We start from the raw sequence: 14,046 nt of genomic DNA on the forward strand, positions 1-14,046 counted from the left end.
CCAATACTTAGACATAGGGAAGTATTTCTCCAAGAACTTCAGCTCTAACTCTTCCCATGTTTGGACAGTCCCGTTTGGAATTGTTAGCAACCAATCTTTTGCTCTTCCCGTCAAGGTGAAAGGAAACAGCCTTAGCTTCTTTTGTGCTTCAGTCACGGTGGCTGGTTGCACACAAAACTCACAGGTTTCAGCAAAACGGCTCAAGTGTTCATGAGGACTCATAGCTTCAGTCCCATCGAATTGCTTGTCCCTCAAACCATTGAGGACAGTTGTCTTGATGTCGAACGCTACGGGGTTAGCTGGTTGAAAAGTGTGGGTCAGTTGACCGCGATGAGTGGCTAACCCGTAGTCTCCAAGCTTAGGTCTTGGTGGTACAACTCCTTCTCCTTCCATAGTTGCAGATTTAGGAGAAGAGATTGTTTCAGATTCACTTGAGAGTTGCTCCGGTACTTGTTCTCGAACACCCGGTGGAACGGATTGAGCTAACCTTTGCGATCGGACAGCTTTCCGAAGTGCTCTAGCAGTTCTTTCAATCTCCGGATCGTACTCTAGGTCGTCAGAGCTCTGTTTACCTCGCATAAACAGCAAAATACCTTAGTAGCACTGCACAACGCAAAGTAATCAAGTGAATATGAAAACAGAAAAATAAAAATTAAAAACAGAAAATTAAATTGCAAAAACCCTAAACTATAACGTAATTGCCTTGTTGAAATGACTCAACAGTCCCCGGCAGCGGCGCCAAAAACTTGATAGAATTATGGCAAGTGCACCAAATACTATCGAAGTAGTAAAAATATCGTTCCCACGAGGACTGTTTTTAACTTCAATAATTCAATTTCGTTATATAATTAGGATGTATAAAATTTATTTTGTTTTGCCACTAGGCGGTAGATTTGGTTTGATTTTAATTAAATCAAGAAACAGAAAAGATTTGATTAAGAAAATAGGAGAGAAAGATGAGATCAGATCCGTCGAATCCTCTAAGTTCCCCTAATTGGTCTACTGCACCTATTTGTTATGAACCCTCTTCTAATTTACGATGATTAACAAATTAGCCCTAATCAATCCCTTGAGTTAGGACCCTCTTCTTAAACTACAGCCCCTAATTCCTTAGGTGGTCTAATAATTCTTGAAGGTTTTACCGAACGTTAACCTATTATCACTAACAAACGATTATCTATTCCTAGACTAACCCTGTTCATTAGAACAATTCAATTAGGTCTAAGTTGAAAGCCATGGTCAGTGGTCATTCATTCTCACGAAATCAAGTTATATGTGATCAAGATATAAAAAGCATTAAGAACAATTGAATTGAATAAACTAGAATTGAATTCATAAACAAAATAGAGTTTCACAGCAACATGTGTCAATTAGGGTTACAAAGATTCATCTCGGATCTAATCTCTAAGAGATTTAGCTACTCATAATCGAGTTTACAAATAGCATAATCAATGAAATAATTAGAACATACATGAATTGGTAAAAGGATGAAGAAATCGCCCTTCTAGCCGTCTCCGATGTCTCAAAATCGCACTTTGCTCTCCAAAATCGTAACCCTTGTTCTTCAGATTGAGTGCAGTATTTATAGAAGTCATGGGCCTGACCCATCAAAATCGCGCCGCGCCTTGTTAATTGGCGTGCCGCGATTTCCCCTTTACAGGAAGTGTGTATTTTTTGCTTCAAAAATCGCAGCACGGCTTGAAATTGGCGTGGCGCGATTTCCTTCGAACAGACTTCAAATTTTAAGCTTTTTGCACTCCAGAACAGTATAAATTGCATGAGAACTCTATCAAAATGTCACAATAAGTCCCTAATATTACGTAATGACAGAATGTCATCATGTATGCTACTACCATACACCACCCATAAGGGCTTATGGTAATCATTAAAAGCTTTTAAAGCTTACCCATCAATTTTATATTATTTAGCACATCTCATCCATTATCATACACTATAGAAAAGAGACAACATTATTTTAGTGCTAACAGAACTAACAAGTAACTTGTTTTTATCCATTGAACCTTCTTCATGGGATCTCCAATCACAAAGGTTGGGTTCCCATTACTTGTCGTTTTTGAGTGGCTAAGTCTCATTTCCCTAAATTTCTTCCCAATGGGTTTTATATACGGATCCGCTAAATTCACAATTATTGACTAAGACGTCTCTAAGTCAATTAACCTGATATTTCATCAAGTTTATAAAAATAAACGTGGTTTTCACGATAATTTGTTCAAGTCTACTTAGATTGTTACCAAACGACAACTTATTCATCAATAAGATAAATTTACTTATAGATTTATTCTCATTGGAGTCATTTATAATTATCATCATTGTATTATTAGAATACAATGGTTCATCCATTCTAAATAATATCTCATGCATTGTCAAATCAAGTTTCCTAATATGGTTTTTCAAGTCTACTTAGATAAATTTCAAGCGACAACACTATCAACACGGATAAGCGTAATCTATTGATAATTTGATTATCCAAGTATGCCTGAATGACTATCAAGTGACAATGCCCCCACAATTGGTAATATAAATTAGAGTTAATTTCATTAACCATCATTGTATTATTCTATTATTCTAATACAATGGATGATCCATAATATATATTTCACGAGTTAAAAAACAATCACAAAATTATTTATACTACAAATTCATTCAATAGATCATGCAAATTGTGACATCAACAAATCCACTTATTAAGAGCATTGCTCTATCATGTCAATATATCATGAGTACACTACAAAACTCAGTTAATACTATACAATCTTATTACACGAAATATATGAGTATTTGAATCTTCATTTCCACAAATACCTTACACAAACAGAGCATTCACAAAAGCATTTAGCAAATTCTTGATAAAATTTTCATCTTAGCAAATACAATGGTTATATACTTTCATTTTGACAAACCAAACCAATTTTATCTAATGTCTATATTCTGATCACTATTCCAAACTCAATACAAAAGTATTAATATTAAGGTCATTGACTCCAAAATTTCCACAAAATTCATACATACATATGTCATGCTATAGAGATGAAATTATGCTATAGTTTTTCTATATGGACACAACAAGCATTGATAAACAAACACATAACTATTCAAATGGAGTAAGTTAATTTGATTCACACAAATAAGAACCATCGGTGTCTACCATGCTCTAAAACAAAAATCGCATGATAAGTCCATAAACTAGTAAAATTTCATTGAACCAATATTATCTAACAGAATTATGAGTAACTAATTTAGTGGCATGAAAATGGGCTAGAGAAATATGAGATTGAAGCAACAAGCAGTGGCACGTAGTAGAAAATTAGACCAACATGCATCATAAAATTCTCACATGTAAGTACATCTTAATTAGTCTCTCGTCATCAATAATTTGTCTGGTTAAAAATGGATTAATATAATCTATTCAACAAAGTTATTAATTCTTTTAAAGACTCAAATGATTACATTTTTCTTTAAACAAAGGAAAGACAAATACAAAGCAACCAGATATACAACCAAATATAGAGACAAATTTTTCTTGAACATTATAAATTTTCAGTGTGTCCAAAAGGATTCTCTATGCCAGAATTGAGAATTTAAAAATCACGGAAACTACAAGCATAATTCAAACAAATACCATCACAGCACCAACAAAATGATAAAGGAATTGGAAATGGACACATGGAGACTAAAACAAAAATTAAAAAGAAACAGAAAAACCTGGTTTTGTGCCTCCCCTTTTCTCATCTCCAGGGATGGCCAATTACACCTCGCTCTCATAAAATTTTCGCTTCACTCAATATTGAATTCTGCAAATCAACTGCTAGGTCTGTATACTGTGGCCATTGAATCCTGAATGAAACCTTGCCGTTCAGAAGCATACACCAAGCCTCAACATCAAATTCTTGTTTTGATACCATGTCCTTGTCGGCTCTTGTGAGTTGAAATGTTCTCTCCATGCACTGCACTGGTTTGGTACCATCAGTTGGAATACTGGTTGTGGCCAACTCTACAGGTAACAAAGGATGAGATACTGAAACTCAAAACGGTATGCAATCTGATTCAGAAATTACCACACAAAAATTGAATTGGCTAAATCCTTAAGATTGTAGAAAAATTAAGTGTAAAATTATTCTCAAATAAAAATTAACATATACATATAAACATGAATTGAATATAAGCAAAAGAGAAGGATCGATAAACTTATATGTTCTTAATAATTTCAGATAGCAAAATAGAATTTAGAAGAATAAGTATTGGACTGAGTAAAGCATCACGTGGTCAAAACATCATGACATGTAGTTTATAAAAGGCTTAAATATGGTTTTGGTCCCTGCAAAATAGGTCAGTTTTGGTTTTAGTCCCTGCAAATTTTTTTTATAGCTTTTGGTCCCTGTAAAAATAGGTCAGTTTTGGTTTTAGTCCCTGCAAATTTTTTTTATAGCTTTTGGTCCCTGCAAAAATAGACCAATTTTGGTTTTAGTCCCTGCAAATTTTTTTTATAGTTTTTGGTCCCTGCAAAACTATGCCAGTTTTGCTTTTAGTCCCTGCAAATCTTTTATAATTTTTTTTTATAGTATTAAAAAATTCTGGAAAATTGAAAAATTAATAAAAAAATTCTGGAAAAATTAAAAATTATTAAAAAATTGAAAAAAAATATTAAAAAATTCTGGAAAATCGAAAAATTAATAAAAAAAATTTAAAAAATTCTGGAAAATTGAAAAAATAATAAAAATGAAAAAATTGAAAAAAACGGAAAAAATTTAAAAAATCTGGAAAAATTAATAAAAATAAAAAATGATTAAAAAAATAAAATAATCTAATAAAATGAAAAATAATGAAAAATTCTGGAAAATAAAAAATATTCTGATTAGTTTATATGTCGAAATTTCAAAATTCTGGAAAAAATGTATTTTTCGAAATTTCGAAATTTTGATTAGTATATATGTAGAGCTTAGGTTTTTTCAGTGTATTTTTTCCCTTATTCTCGGTTTATAAATACACAAAAATTCCCGAAATTTTTTTGAGAAATACTAATGAAAATTTCAAAAACTTCGAAAATTTTTCATTAAAATTTCATTTTTCCAGAATTTCATTTTTATTTTCGAAAATTTAAAATTTCAAAAATTTCAATTTCCAGAATTTTAATTTTTTTAGAAAATTTTCGAAATTTTGTTTTTTTCAGAATTTTTTAATCTTTTTTATTTTTTCCAGATTTTTTCCCTTTTTTTCAATTTTTCAGAATTTTTTTATATTTTTTATTTTTTTCAGATTATTTTTATTGATTTTTCATTTTTCCAGAATTTTTAAATATTTTTCATTAATTTTTAATTTTTCCAGAATTTTTAATTTTTTTTATTAATTTTTCGATTTTTCAGAATTTTTTCATATTTTTTTCAATTTTTTATTAATTTTTAATTTTTCCAGATTTTTTTAATTTTTTTACTAATTTTTCAATTTTCCAGAATTTTTTAATTTTTTTTATTAATTTTTCGATTTTCCAGAATTTTTTAATTTTTTTTCAATTTTTTATTAATTTTTAATTTTTCCAGAATTTTTTTATTAAATTTTTTAATTTTTTTTTAAAAAAAATTATAAAAGATTTGCAGGGACTAAAACCAAAACTGGCCTATTTTTGCAGGGACCAAAAGCTATAAAAAAATTTTGCAGGGACTAAAACCAAAACTGACCTATTTTTGCAGGGACCAAAAGATATAAAAAAATTTTGCAGGGACTAAAACCAAAACTGTCCTATTTTGCAGGGACCAAAACCATATTTAAGCCTTTATAAAATCATGAATTAGAGCAGGTGTCAAAAGGACCAATTTATAGGGCGGACCTGGGCCTAGTGTGGCAAATGCCACACCAGCCTAGGCCCAATTTTTTTTTTTTTTTTTTAAAATTATGCAGAAATTGTATCAGTAAAAACATGTTGCCTCTGCCTCTTTTCATTCCATTCCACGGTTCTTCTTTTCATTCCAATTCCAATTCCAATTCCTCTTTTCATTCCATTCCACCGTTCTTCCTTCTTTTCTTTTCATTCCATCATGGTTATAACTATAAGCAATTCCATTCCATCCATTGTGATTTAGTGTGAAAAGATGATTTAAATCTTTTATGAAAAGACTTTTCAAATATAATATTTTCAAGTTTTTTCTTATGATAACAGAATGATTCAAGATGATCATATTTATTATAGTAGAAAAATTTTGTTTTAATCTTCTCAACTATTTTCTTACCAGAACGATCTGGTCTGGGATGATTAAACTTATTATAATAATAACCTTATTCTCTAACTTTCTCAAAAAATTTCTTATGATAACAAGTTGAGTGGAGGTGTCCATATTTATAGCAATATGAACATCTTTTTCTAATTTTATCATCCTTCCTTTTTTATGCAAAATGGTTTTCATAAAGCTTTTGTTTTTAAGAAGTTTTGAAGTTTAAATAAAATTTATCAAATATCCCTATTTCAGATCCTATGAGCTTTTGAGAAGTTTGAGTGGATTTTACAAAAAAAATATAAATCATTTTTCAATTCATCAACTTCTACTTTTAAAATGATGTCTTCTTCGTTCTTCTTTGTTTAGAGGACATTTAGTTTTGACATATATAGACTTGTTGCATCTATGGCATGAACTTTGATTTGCAAGTTTTAACATCACTTCTTCCCGAATCTTTTCCTCTAGCACTGTTAAGTGCTAACCCCTTAGAGGCAGCGCTCTGATGCCAATTGAAGTGGAAGAAATAGTCACAAGAAAGGGGGGGTTTGAATTGTGACCCTTTTTAAATTTAATCCTGAAACTTAACAAGTTCATGTACTCAAGAAACTTCTTGGTAAATGTTAGATAAAAGAAGATTGTAAAATATTTAGATATTTAAATAGTTGTTTTCTCAAGGACCAGAATGTCCTGGATAGCGTAAGGTTAAATAATTAAGTAGTTTTACTAAGGACCAGAATGTTCTGGATAATAATTATATAATTAATAAAGAGACTGAAATAATAAAACAATATTAATAATTACCAAGGACCAGAGAACTCTGGAAGAATATAAATGTTAAGCAGTTATATTAGGACCAGAATGCTCTGGATAATTATAAGATTAATTATTTAAACTGAATGATAAAATAATATTATGGTTAATTAAGGACCAGAGAACTCTGGATAAATATAAAGTAGTTATATTTATTAAGTTGAATGATAAAACAATATTAATGGTTATTTAAGGACCAGAGAACTCTGGATTAATTTGGTTGTGATTAATTAGGACCAGAATGTTCTGGAGATAAATAAATATTAATGCGAGTGATAGTGTGTGCATATCGTGTAAAAATAAAAGAGAGAGAGGGAGAGAGAAAGAAGAATAACACAGGAGAGTTATCCTGGTTCACCAAACCCGGCTACTTCCAGTCCCCACACCTCGTGTGAGATTATCCACTATAGTATACAGTTGGTAGAAACTTCTAACCAACACTATAAGGTCTTGATCACACCAGATCAGTCTGTAACCCCTGTATTATCAACCTCAGTAGGCTTCTACAATTCTTTGCTTTCGCACAAGAAAGGTTGGAACTCTTCCTATCTCAAACTATTAAGCCCAATAGACTTGAGATCTAGTTATCACTTTGTAGGATGATTGTTTGGATCTAATGTCTCAAACAAAAATATGTAGGATGTTGTTTGGATCTTTGTGTCTCAAACAAACTATCCTTTTACAAATACAAACTCAAAAAGATGTTCTCAATGATGAGATAAAGATGATAAATATAGTGAAAGATTATGGAGTTTGCTTTGTGATTGTAGAACTAAAGATTTTGCTTTGTGATTGTAGAACTAAAGATGTAGAACTAAAGAGTTGAAGAGATTGATTTCTTTAGCTTTGAGAGAAAGAGATATCAAAGCTTTTGTAAATCAAAACTCTTGGTTTTAGCCTTGTAAGCCTTCTTCTATTTATAGAGACTTGGAAGCTTGTCCTCCACTTCACAAAACAGTTGGTCCTTTCTTTATTTGAATTTTGTTTTGCGCTCCACATGTTGCTTGATGGAAAAGCATGTTTAATTTTCACTTGAAAAATGTTCCAGCTTTGCAAAAGAGAGTCACGCATATGTGCAAGCTGTTGCCTTCTTGCTTGTGTGAAAACAGCCATTAGGAAGTGACATGTGTGATGTCATGTTATGATCTCATGTGTATGTCATTTGGATAAGTGATATTTTGCTTCTTATGATCATTTTCTTTAATGGATCGAGAATATCTTTAAGGCCCATAAAGAAGCATAAGTCATGTGTTCTTTTATGGTGAGACACATTTTAATTTCTTGATCAAAATGATGTCTTGCCTTATAAAAGCTTGCTCTTGTCTTTTACGTGAATGCCCTTTCTTTGTCTTGTGCCAAGAACATTCTAGAGATCATTCTCATGAAACATTTCTCACAAAACACATTAGTAGATAACAAGATAATAAATGTAAATATGTGTTATCTTTAAAAACATCAAGTGAGGATGTTCTCTTCACTTTGTATGACCATAATGTTTTGTAAGAACATGAGAAACCTCTCTCAAAGTAAAAATTCTTTTGATTGATTTCTATTCTCCCAAATCATATCCTAAAAAAAATGATGGAAGATTCTTCGATCATCCTAAATCTTTTATGATAGAATCTTCAATCATATGATCATGAATTTTCTTCTTTGATATTTTTCCAATCAATATCATTAATGAATGACTTAATAAATAATTCATTTATGAATTGGTTTCTTTTCAAAGTTGATTCTAATCCTTTTAATCAAATGATTAGAATAATCTCGAGTGTAAGAGGCATCCTCTTCATGAGAACGTTCTTTCATCGGAGTTGATAATGTTCTCTTCTATATGAGATGACGATACATTCTTGGTTAATTAACCTAGAATTATTTTGTTGATTATGCAATTTATCTCATAATTCCTCTTGGTGATTTCACACAATGTTTCTTGTCCATTAAGTATCTTTGAGATATTTTAGTTTAGGCATGTATGTAGTCATGAAGGTACAAACAATCATTCTCTTGAATGAAACTTTTGTGCCTTTTCCTTAAACTTCTTTAGCAACTATTTGAAGATCATTCTTGAATCTTCATATCTTGAAGATAGTCAAGGTATGTAACACAACTCAATTTATGTTTTGTCATATGACTTTAAGAGTGATCTTGTGTACCTTTCAAATATGAACTTTTTATTCCTCGAATCTTTAAGGCTTTGTTCAAAACCATGTGGTGACGAGGATGAGTCAATTGATCATAAAATTCATATTCTTGTTGAATCTTCAATCAACACTTATTTGATTCAAACGATATTCTTTTTATATCTTCTTTGAGCTTGTGATACTACTCTTTTGGTATTTTACCAATAAGTATATATATGCACTTGTAATAGACTTCTTTCTTGTCAACTTATGTGAAAAGACTTAAGTGCAAACATCAGTCGATCACCATTCATAAAACTTAGTGTTTATTTCATAAGGTTTGTTATCATTAAAACATTCATCAAAAAGATTTTTGTTTCAACAAGGTTAGGTCTTGATTCAAGACTCTTTTGTTTCATCTAGAACTTTTGATTGTTTCATCTAGAAGACTAAAACTTTTGGGATTATGATTAGAAAATATGTATATGATAAATTTGATTAGTTTAGGGACTGAAACCACACGACACAATTGGGACTGAAACCACAGCAATGTGTGTTTTTCTATCCATGGAAATTTGATCAGTTTAGGATATATGTTAATATGTATAATTGATTCAAGAGCACTACCTTTGATTTGGTATACAAGCTTCTGAAGTTAGCTCTGATTTTGCCGGTGGCAACTGCAAGTGTTGATCGTGTTTTCTCAACTATGAAATATGTGAATAGTCAACTAAGTAACAAGATGGGTAATCAATGGTTAATTGACCGTCTTGTAACGTATATAGAAAGATATGTTTTTAAAACAATTAGTAATGATGTAATTTTAACTTATTTTCAATAAATGAAAAATAGAGCATTTTTTTTGTAATTTTAGTTGCTACAACTATTTTTAATATAACTTCTTATTATATTTACTATTATTTAATTATTTGATAAAAAAAATTGTGCCCCAGTGATATTCCGAGTCCAGGTCCGCCCCTATACATGTCACTATTTCTTTTTATATAGTCATGTATCTCTAATTATTTTTAGACTAAAATACACGGATTCATATAATTGGTATAAATTATTTTGATGATGTTTGAGACGAGTTAAGATACAATTTGGAGAGAGATAGACACAAAAAGAGATAGCTGATATTTGGGTCCTACCATCATTAATTACTTTATACTTTTTTTAACACCATCTACAACAGAGCACCTTGGTTTAAGTGCTTAAATGGGACCCCTTGAAGTTGTATCTTAGACCATCTCCAATGACCCTATTGAAAGCAACATTCAACATATTGAACCATTGGAGAGGGCTTGTTGAAGATGATGTGGAGGAAAGAGGTGATGAAGATGTTAAACATGTTGAATACTGCCAAAAGCCAGAGACAGCAGGCCACTTGGCACGTTTTGGTTTGTCAAAGCAGGAGAGTGTATCCCACGCGCAGACAGGCGCAAGTGGGATTGGTAGTGACGCGGAGAGAGAAGAGGATGGTGTATAAAGTCTAACACGTGGCGTTTCCTGATTGGCTGTTTGAATTTATCTCATTTTAATAATTTAAACTCAATTATTTCATTGTAATTTTTTTTTTAAATTTTTTTTTTGTCTATAAATAGAGACTTGGTTCATTTGATTTAGACACAGAAAAAAAAAAACGAAATTTTCCACTATCTTAATATTATTATCTTTCTATTACTCCCTCCGTTTCAAAATGAGTGTCGCTTTAGCCAAAAAAAATTGTTTCAAAATGAGTGTCGCTTTCAGTTTCCAATGCAATAATAACTTTTTCTTTTCAATTGTACCCTCCAATTAATACTCTGCACACTACTTCCAAAGTATTACTTTTAAGGGAAATGTTAACTTGTGCCCTTAAGGCACAAGTTTAAAAGCCAAATGTAGAAATAATGTACTGGAATACATGTATTAAATTTAATCTTTAATGTTTTAATAAATTGAATGCACAAAATTTAAGGGAATATTTCTCTTTTTGGATTTCTTAACATGTGCCCTAAGAGCACAAGTTAACACTACCCTACTTTTAAAACTAACTAATAGTTAATAAGGATAATTTGGTAAAATAACCATTTTCTTTCTTTTAATCATTTCATTTCTTAATATGTGTGTAAACACCTAAAACGACAGTCATTTTGAAACGGAGGGAGTAGCTTTTATTTTGAAATTTTAATCTTCTTTTAAGAAAATAAAAATAAATTATTTAAAAAAATTGTTTTTACAAAAAACCAAAAAATAAATTGTTATGTGTTTATTATTTTAATTTAATTATAGTCCATAATTGTAATTTTTTGTAATTATAAAAACAAAAATATAAAATTAAATAAGAATAAGAAATAAAAGGTGATGGGGTAGAGTGTTGAATGAAAAAAATCATTGGAAATGGAGAGGTAAAAGTTGAATGAGTGTTGAATTAAGAGAGAGAAAATGATGTGGAGTGTTGGAAATTGAAAAAGTGGGTGTTAAGGGTTGTTGAATGTTTTTAACCATTGTAATAGTCAAAGATTTAAAACATGAATGATATGTTAAAGATTTTTAGTTTCAAGAATAAACATTAAACTAAAATTGCAGGATTTTATCCACAAGGGAGTCCTTCCAAAATTTCCGAAGGCTTCAGTTGAACACAAACAACCTAAGAAAGGCTTAGTTAATACCTCCTAGTTACGTCATTTGTCCTAAGTGCAAAGACCATTAATGTGGGACTAGGAAGTTTGGCAGCTAAGTCACCGCTCCTTATTCTTTGCCTGAAGCAAATGTACGTTGTTCATCATTTACCATTCTTTGCATTGAAAAAAAAAAAAAAAAAACCATATACTTCAAGAGATACAAGATTCCTCGTCAGATGGGTTTATGGTAGAACTTTAATTCAAACCAATTGTATAAGCTTGTGTATTAAGAAAAGATCCAAGGTACGTAGTGTTCTCAAAATCATTACAAAATTACCTGTAATTCAATTCAATTGTCCCCAAAGAAATAAATATTAATGATATTTGCTCATGGAGGTGGGTGTGTTTTGTTGGTTCTCCCCCCAATTCAATTCAATTGTCTTTCCATGTCTATTTTCACTATTTCTTTTTATTTTGTCATATATCTTTAATTACTTTAGACTAGAATACACGAACATTATATGGATTCATATAACTGGTTTCATTTTATTTAATACGAGTGATTTTGATGATGTTTGAGACAAATTTGATGAGAAAATAAGTACTATACCATGTGGGATTTATTAAAGTTCTACATCGGACAAAAACGAATATAGCATTATGTTTATAACCATTTGTTCCGTCAATTTTAAATGGGAACGTTGTGTTGGGGGCTGGATGGTCTCCAGCTCTTCTATCATATCCTTCCTTTTTGGATTTGCGTGGGTTGGACGACATATCAATTTATTATGAATTTTCGAAAAGTGTCTAAAGCAGTTTCGCTTTTGTGGTCGATGACATTGTCAGTCGATTTCATTTGAATTTATGAACCACTGTTTGTTGAAATTGTGATATATGTGAGCAGTGATATATTAGCTAAATTTTATAATTGAAATTCATAAAATTCGTATACAATTTCATCCAAAAAAACATCACCGCAACAACTCTAATACAAGACTAAAGCTCCAAATATATATTATCTACGAACTAGATAGCCTATCCTAACCTTAGAGAATCAAAACCAGTCTGCTAAATAGGAAAAACCTTCACACCATACTACTTCAGATGCCCCACGATGCAAGCTTGGAACCCAATCAAGCAACCGGAGCAGCTAAAAAAAAAGCTTAAAAAAATTACCAAAGATTTAAAATAAAATCAAGACAAAATAAAAATAAAATATATACGAGGAGACATTTAACTCAACTTAAAATTGTACGTTTTGGTCTTTTAAAGACTTGATCTCATCAATAATTGAAGCAGAACTAAATTGATCTGCTACTTCTTTTTCAATACAAAGAATCATATTGCCAGCAAGAAACTCATCATCCATCTTAATACGATGTCTTGTCTTGATTATCTTCATTTTTGAAATTGATCTTTTTGTAGTAGTTGTAGAAACCAAAAGAGTTAAGATAAGTCGGATTAGACGATCAACCAAGTAATGTGTATCTTCCCTCCCTCTCTTTTTTAGAACTTCACACAATTCAGACATAGTTGACAACTTATTCAAATCTGGATGACTAACAACATCAAGATGGGATGACGGTGATATCTCAAATTAATTTTCTCTTACAAGAGCACATATATTATCTACATCAAATGCTTCGTAAATATCCCTAGGAACCAAATTATTGCTTAGAATTAAAAGCTGAATGGGATGTTAAAATGATGTCCGACAACTCTTCAACGTCGCTACCATTTCAGATTTTGCAAAACCAGCGGATCTTCAAATTCAAGATTGTCGTTAATTGCGTTGTAAATGAATAGACTCGGTGATGAAAGAAGTCATGGAAGTGTCCGTGCAAGTGTAGCAAAGGGTCTCTGCAGATTGACATTATGGAGTCTAGTTCTTGAAAAGATGATTAACTTCCAAATCAACTGAAATTAAGTAGGTCTTATTAGCATTTTTAAATTGCAGGATTGTAATAGACTTGATCTTAGTTTCTATGATTCAGTTATGGAATAGATGATGTCCTGTGTAGAGAAATTTTATAGAAAAAATAAATAGCAAAAGAAAAATTAGTTTATGATACATGATTTTATGGAATTCTTCCACCTTTGAGACATGATTTTTGTATTGTTTTCCATATTCATATTTATTATGTTTTATAAGCAATAACATCATTCATAGTTAGGGCTCTGAGGAATGCATAGGTCTCAAAGCTTCATGGGAAATGAAAGGTTGCTATCATGTGTTTCACCATATTTCCAAAGTAGTGTTGATATTTTAGGATATGGACT

General features: G+C 30.9%; 1 long non-coding RNA gene across 1 annotated transcript; it reads left to right on the forward strand.

Moving 5' to 3' along the window:
• Positions 1–11,864: 11,864 nt before the first annotated feature.
• Positions 11,865–13,837, forward strand: LOC146924576 (uncharacterized). Its single transcript, XR_015010704.1, has 2 exons — positions 11,865–12,069; positions 13,510–13,837. It is a non-coding gene; the product is annotated as an uncharacterized LOC146924576 (long non-coding RNA).
• The last annotated feature ends 209 nt before the right edge of the window (positions 13,838–14,046 follow it).

Source organism: Medicago sativa, chromosome 5 (assembly GCF_051527215.1).
Source record: "Medicago sativa cultivar Bolivia chromosome 5, Bolivia_mono, whole genome shotgun sequence".
Lineage (NCBI taxonomy): Eukaryota > Viridiplantae > Streptophyta > Magnoliopsida > Fabales > Fabaceae > Medicago > Medicago sativa.